The sequence below is a fragment of the Capsicum annuum genome, chromosome 8 (genome assembly GCF_002878395.1).
Source record: "Capsicum annuum cultivar UCD-10X-F1 chromosome 8, UCD10Xv1.1, whole genome shotgun sequence".
Taxonomy (NCBI): Eukaryota; Viridiplantae; Streptophyta; class Magnoliopsida; order Solanales; family Solanaceae; genus Capsicum; species Capsicum annuum.
Window position 1 is genome coordinate 173191968 of NC_061118.1, and position 6839 is coordinate 173198806.

Here is a 6839-nt window from a genome sequence, read left to right on the forward strand (position 1 = left end):
TCCGGACAGCTGGTCAAGGACACCCTGAAAATTATTTATATGATCAGAAATAGGACTTCCCTCTTTATACCTGATATTCATCAATTGCTTAAGCAGGAACAACTTGTTATTGCCAGTCTTCGAAGCATAAAGCGTCTCGAGCTTGTCCCACAAACTTCGAGCATGTGTCTCATTCATAATATGATTTCTAACATTATCTTCAACCCATTGTCTGATATAGCCACAAACCTGTAAGGGTTCAAATTTCTAATCCTCATCTGTCATGGATTCAGGTTTAGTAGATGCAAACACAGGTAGATGCATTTTCTTGACAAATAGAAGATCTTTCATCTTGTCTTTCCAAGTATGATAGTTACTACCATTCAAACACACCATCTTGCTCATATTTGCCTCCATTATTCAAATCGTCAATCAACAACAACCAAATCTCTGATACCACTTGTTAGGAAAGACGGGCACACAATCAAAGAGCCTGACGAGGTAGCAACGGAAAATACCCAAGACTAAACTTTCCCTTTCAACTTGAACCAAGAGGAGACAAATAAACCCAAGTAAAATAGAGTAATATACAACAAACAACTCAAACAAATGAAACAAGATAAGAATAAAGGCAATCACACGAGACACAAGATTTACATGGAAAACCCTTCAGTGTGAAGAGTAAAAAATTCACGGGACCAAAACCTCCACTATAATCACCAAAGATTTATAATATTGTCTTCCAAAATGACCACAAAACAAGTGTCAAACAACAAGAAACAATACATAAACCACAACACCAAACACTAGAGAAATAAAGGAGTGAAAGCACAAAAAATGCAGCTATTGTTCGAGAATGAATAACAGGAGCTACAAGCCACCAAATCAAGCTCCGTCAGTTCCTAATCAAAGATTGAGATGAGAGGAACAAGCAGTCCAAAAATCATCTCAATCGGACAAGAAACGAAGCGAAAATCGCAATTTGAAGTTGACAGCTGTGGCTGAAATTTAGGTGCGAAAATCAGCTTTGTTTTTCTTTCTTTGACTGCTGAAAACTCTCTTTTTGTGATGGTGAATAAGACTTAAAAAGATCAATATATATGCCTCATAGTAATGAACCTATGGGCAAAAGTGGGCTGGTCCAAATTGGGCTTCATTTATCCATATAGGAGGGAAAAAAGACACAATAACCCAACACTTAGGACCCCAATATATTATTATTACATAGACATAATAAAACACATGTTTTGAATTGTACCAAGTATAGCTTAATAATAAATTGAACAATGATAAAAAAAATCTCTATATTATTAATTGATCTAACATTATAGCTAGAGAAATTTGACATACAAAGTATATCGTCGGATAAAGAATCACCCCGTAAAGAGATGTAATATATTATGGATGTTGTAGTATATATATTAGTAACTTTGCCTATTGGTATTATCACAATGCTTACCAACTGCAACAACAATATGCACGATGAATTCTTTTGCTAATTTGCAACCAAATAGGCACCTAACTGTGATTTTTTGAAAAAAATTATCCAGTTGATGTCCTGTAGTTCAATAATTAAAATTCCATAATAACAAACCAAAATCAGCAATTGTATTATCAATAATTTTCATTGAGATTTCTGTTGGACGGTATCTTTTTTTTCTTAACACGCCAACCCGAGCGGCTTAAGTTCTTTTGAGCCAGTTCCTTACCGCTTAGTGCGCTGACAGTAGGAACGGAGGATTAGTCTCACGGCTGCCGGCCTTGGGGATACCTAGAAAAGCCAAAAAAAAAAAAAAAAAAAAGAATGCAATAAAGTTGCATGATAATGTTCATTCAATTTATTTTGACATAAGGATATTTTCATGAGTTTGCCTTCGTGTCGTGTTTAGACTGCTCTGATCGGAGTATTTATTGTTTGATTTGATCGTGATATGACAACAAAATGTACAAATCCAAGCTAGGAAAAACTGTCTAGAATACGAAACATCTCTGGCGCACCATTATCTCTTCTGCAAATGGAAAATTGTACGTACCTGGCTATACAAAAACAAAACTCAAGTCATTTTACACCAACCATACGGATCAAATATCATTTTTTTTGGTAGGGTCCATACCCATTGGATACAAAAAATAATTGCTTGTGCCAATTAATTTGCTTGAAGCCAAATAATCTTTACGAGCAAGTGGGGTAGGAACTAACTATTAATTTTGAACATTAATTCGTCATGTATCAGAAATTACACTATTTTTGGCTCTTTAATATTTGCCTAACTTGTTATAAAGTTTTATGTAATATTCTAAAGTTGTAAGAGAGAAAGTAATTAGTTTCTATAGTTATAAAATTTGTTTAAGTTGCTAAAACATTATTTACATTCTCAAATTTACTTTAAAATTAACATTTTTTCAATTTGAATGGTAGACATTTTCTCTCTTTTATTCTAACTTTTTAAAATGTCTATTTTCCCTTACATAGCCAATGTTTTTCTTTTTTTACTTCTTCAAATCATGATTTTTTTTTTAAAATATTCATATAAAAAATCTCTGCTGAAAAAAATAAGCACTATTGATTAGGAAAAAGAAAACGAAAAGTGAGAAATAGTAATTTAAGTGCATATATTATTGACGTTTAATAATTAAATGAAGTGAGAAATAGTAATTTAAGTGCATATATTATTGACATTTAATAATTAAATGAATGAACAATTTTTCCTTTTAAAAATTATTAATAATACTTAATATTTATTTGTATAAGTAAAATCACAGAGTGATAGTTTTATAGATATATTTTGATATAAGTTATGAAAATAATTAATAAAAATAGATGTATATTTTATAAAAATTCCTAAATGATCATCCATTTATATTGTAATTAAATTATAATTTAAAAATAATAAAATGACAAAACTCGCTTATCCATGTATACAGTTAAGAATAAGACATAAGCAAAACTTTAATATACATATATACTGAATACATGTAATACTTAAATATATACTGAATACATGTAATACTTAAATAATATCATGAATGATAGCATTAGATTTTGTAATAAGTTCATAAAAATTATTTTATTTATAATGTTAATAAACTTAAACAAAAATTTTTAAATATCTAGAAATGGTGAAAGAGAGCAAAGAAATACGTATAATTCGGGTGCATGCGTGCAAAAGTTATTATTGTTTTATGCACGCACCTGTACAGGGGAACTGCGGTAGAATCATCCGAGCCTATTATGAATTCCTGATATTTTGATGATTCAAAAATATGTTTGAGCTTATCAATTTCGTTGAAGCCAGTAGCGAGTATAACTAAGTCAAATTTTACTGGTTCGGCTTCACCCTCGAACACAATACCTTCTTTTGAGAATTCAAAATCCTCTGCTTTCTTGATGAGCTTTATACTTCCTTCCTCAACTCTATCATACAAGCCCTCTGGCACTACAGCAATTGTATTTATTTTTCTTATTTGCTCCTCACCGGTAGTAGTACTATAACTAAATCATTGCTAAGACTTTTAGTGAGTCCTGAAAGAAAATAAATTACCAATGGTGAAAAAGCTGTGGCGAGGAGGCTTAGAAAAAGGCCTTCACCGGGTTTATGCACCATAAATAGAGATATCCCAAATTGAGTCCCCATGGAAAATAATCGGCAAGGTTCCAATGCAGGGTCCTGATTACTACTGTGCATGGATGTTCAATCCCTGCAACTTTAAGACATTAGTGCAAATTAACAGTAGCATCTAGCTGATGTTTATAAACAATTAAACAATAAAGAGGTAGAATTAAATGAATAAGATCACAAGTAGCAGTACTCACCATTAACCATTGAGCACTCCCTGGCAATGTCAGGAATCCAACTACGGCACAAAAGTTGGCTGCACTTTTGGGGTCCATTGAATGGATGTATGTTTGGAACCTGGCTGAACCTCCCCACACAAACTACTGCGAAATCAACTTGATAGCAATTTCAATTTTCAACCAACCACGTACGAGACAATATGCATATAACACGTATCCTTTGTTTCCATTTTCCAACTTATATATCTCGAGGAATGAGGATCCACTTAGTAATACCTTGTGGATTGTAACAACTTCTCATGATCCGTTTATTAAAATATTTTTGGGATTGCACATAAATTATAATCATTGAATAAACACGTAAAGACAATTTTTACTAGCTAGTCTTTGAAATGGCACTCTATGGTACAGTTGCAGGGAATCCTAGGTTTGTTTAGTTTACAACCACCGTCAAACACTCTCCACCCTCTTAATTTTAATTATTTAATAACAAATGGTGTTGGTCCATGAATTAAGATTAGTTCTAGTAATATGGGAGATAATGCTATTACATTTACTCCCTCACTTTTAAAATAATTGGTGCTTATTGATTTGACATTTTATAAAGTAGGAGCTTATTTTTATCAAATTAATCCTATATTAATTATGTTTCGAAAATATAAACGTATAATTTATATCTATATCTATAATCTATAATCTATAATCTATAATCTACAATCTATAATATATTAAAAGTATGAAGGCTCTTAAAAAGTGATTTGAACTTTTTGTCCTTCATTAAAAACTCTCCTGTAGATAAAATTATTTTTTTACTATTTTCTTCAATTTATTATTTTATTATTTTTATTATATTAACTAGACTCCAAAAATATATGAGACTCTTAAAATGTATGAAAGGAGAATCAATTAATATTTTTCTTTATACTGATCAAAGAGAAAAATACTCCTAAAATAGAATTTTTTATTTAATTACTTCAATTGAAATAAAAAAAGAAAGAAGACAAAATAGAATCAAATTTAAAACCGAACTTTAACATCCGAAATTAAAAAGGAAAAAGAAAGCTAAAATTCACGTTAATAAAGTTTAATACAAAATTGAACCAAATTAAAACCGGAACTTTAGTATCTAGAAAAGAAAGGAAAAAGGACTAAAATTCCTATAAGTAACGTTTAATTTAGTTTATTTGGAACTCATATTATTTTAATATTAATAAATAATATATGAAATAAAAATAAAGACCTACCATATTAAAAATCTTTTTTTTTTTAATTACCATATTAAAGATCGATCCTAAACTAACTGAAAGGCTATTTCATTAATCTATAATCTATAATCTATATCTATATTTTTAATGTATAATCTATATCTATAATCTAGATTTATAATCTATAATTTATAATTTTTAATCTATCTATAATATATTAAAAGTGTGAAGGCCTTAGAAACGTGATTTGAACATTTTGTCCTTCATTAAAAGACTCTCCTTTAGACAAAATTATTTTTTCACTATTTTCTTCAATTTAGTATTTTTTTTTTATTATATTAACTAGACACCTAAAATATATGGGACTCCTAAAATATATGAAAGGAGAATCAATTAATATTTTTTTTGTACTGATCAATTAGAAAAATATTTTTAAAATAGGATAGAAAAATATTCCTAAAATAGGACTCTATTAAGGAAGGAAATACTTCTATAAATATTGAGATTCACGTTAAACTAGATAAGAAACTGATTTACTTATTAGGAAAATATGATTGATGTTCATCTAGCTTGATTGAATTGTATGTATAGATTGATGGATGCTTAATTTCTAACCCTCAAATTCTTTACTATTTTTGTCAACATAATCTTTCTCTTTCTATATACATATATCTTCTTTGTTTTCATTCAAGTCATTCTTTAGTATCAAAATTTTTTTCCAAACAAAATTATTTCATCAAATTAAAACTGAAGCTTTGTGATCAATATATATATATATATATATATATATATCAGACAAAAATTATTTCATCAAAACAGAAGTTTTGTGATCACTATTATATTATTTTGTTGTAGTTTATAGGTCCTAGATGAATTTACAGGTGGTAGATGAATGTCGGTCGCCTTTGAGGAATTTTTTTAAAGTAAATGTTATGTTTAATTGTATTGTTTTTTATATCTCTATTTTGGAATTTTTTTTGTTGTTGAGAATTATTTTGGTGTAAAGGTAAAGTTTAGTTGTATTATTTTGATATCTCTATTGTCGTATTATTTTGTTATAGTTTACAGATGGTAGATGAGTGTCGGACGACTTTGAGGAAATTTTTGTGTAAAGGTTAGATTTAATTATATTATTTTGACGTCTCTATCATCATATTATTTTATTGCAGTTTACAGGTGGTAGATGAATGTCGATCGGCTTTGAAAATTTTTTTTGGTAAAGGTAAGGTTTAATTAAATAAATTCTCCAAAAGATGTTGAATTTAATTATTGTATTCATCTTTATTATTTAAACAAATATTCTAACGTTTAAACTCAATAAAGTGAGGTATACGCACGAGGCGCGTACACCTAAACTAGTATATTAAAAGTGTGAATACACTTAGAAAAGTGATTTGAACTTTTTGCCTTTCATTAAAATAATTTTCAGTAGACAAAGTCGTCTTTTTACTTTTTTTTTCTTAAATTATAGTTATAAATAAATACTAATAATATTTATTTTTAATAATTTAAAATTATGGAAGGAGAATTAAAAGGAGGAGTCCTACAAATAAAAGGAATGAAAAGTTATATAAATTTTTAGGTAAGAAAAAGTCACGGAAGATTTAGATTCCATAATTATAGGGAAATAATCAAAAAAAGATTCCTAACTATTATGTGATATAATAAACTTATTATTTAAATAGCAATAATTTCAATAAAAACTCAAACTGCCCTATTTTTGGAAAATAAAAAATTATCATTTTTTAGGCAAATTAAATATATGGCAGTAGTAGCCCTGGATTTGCAAGATCTATTAAGAACACAATGTATTTTTGACAAAACAAAAATTAGCAGGCAAAATTTAGGATTTGTATTTA

General features: G+C 28.8%; 1 long non-coding RNA gene across 1 annotated transcript; it reads right to left on the minus strand.

Moving 5' to 3' along the window:
- Nucleotides 1-1040: 1040 nt before the first annotated feature.
- On the minus strand, nt 1041-4225 carry LOC107840633. The gene is made up of 3 exons (XR_007043849.1): nt 3794-4225; nt 3173-3684; nt 1041-2012 (listed from the first exon to the last, which is right to left on the minus strand). It is a non-coding gene; the product is annotated as an uncharacterized LOC107840633 (long non-coding RNA).
- Between the last annotated feature and the right edge of the window lie 2614 nt (nt 4226-6839).